The following is a 354-nucleotide window of genomic DNA, read 5'->3' on the forward strand; positions in this document are numbered from 1 at the left end:
TCCTGCGGTGCAGTCGGCTGTGCAGCAGAAGCAGAGGCAACTCTTAAGCGAAAGGATGACTTCAGTGCTTCAGTTTACAGCAGGACCCTACGTATAGGTGTGTCAGCACAACTGGCGAGGCAGAAATAAGCAGCTAAAGGGAATGCCCTAAATCAGAAGAAGAGTTTCTAAGGAAAGTCTGTTCAAAATCGCCCCACACGATAGAAAACACCGGGGAAAAAAAAGTACAAAAAGGGCAGCTCTTCACGGTCGCAACTCACGTCAGCTCCGTACTTGTCTATCACATCCCTGACCCAGCGGAACCAGTTACGGACTTTAAGCGCCGCAACCTTGGCCAGCCATGCCGGAGAACAA

At 50.6% G+C, this 354-nt stretch overlaps 1 protein-coding gene across 1 annotated transcript in view; it reads right to left on the bottom strand.

Annotated features, from left to right (window-relative positions):
• The window catches only part of MMS22L (MMS22-like, DNA repair protein), a 131,946-nt gene that overhangs the window by 108,227 nt on the left and 23,365 nt on the right, over nt 1-354 (bottom strand). The gene's annotated exons all lie outside the window — the stretch shown is intronic.

The sequence above is a fragment of the Pygoscelis adeliae genome, unplaced genomic scaffold (genome assembly GCF_000699105.1).
Source record: "Pygoscelis adeliae isolate BGI_AS28 unplaced genomic scaffold, ASM69910v1 Scaffold41, whole genome shotgun sequence".
Lineage (NCBI taxonomy): Eukaryota > Metazoa > Chordata > Aves > Sphenisciformes > Spheniscidae > Pygoscelis > Pygoscelis adeliae.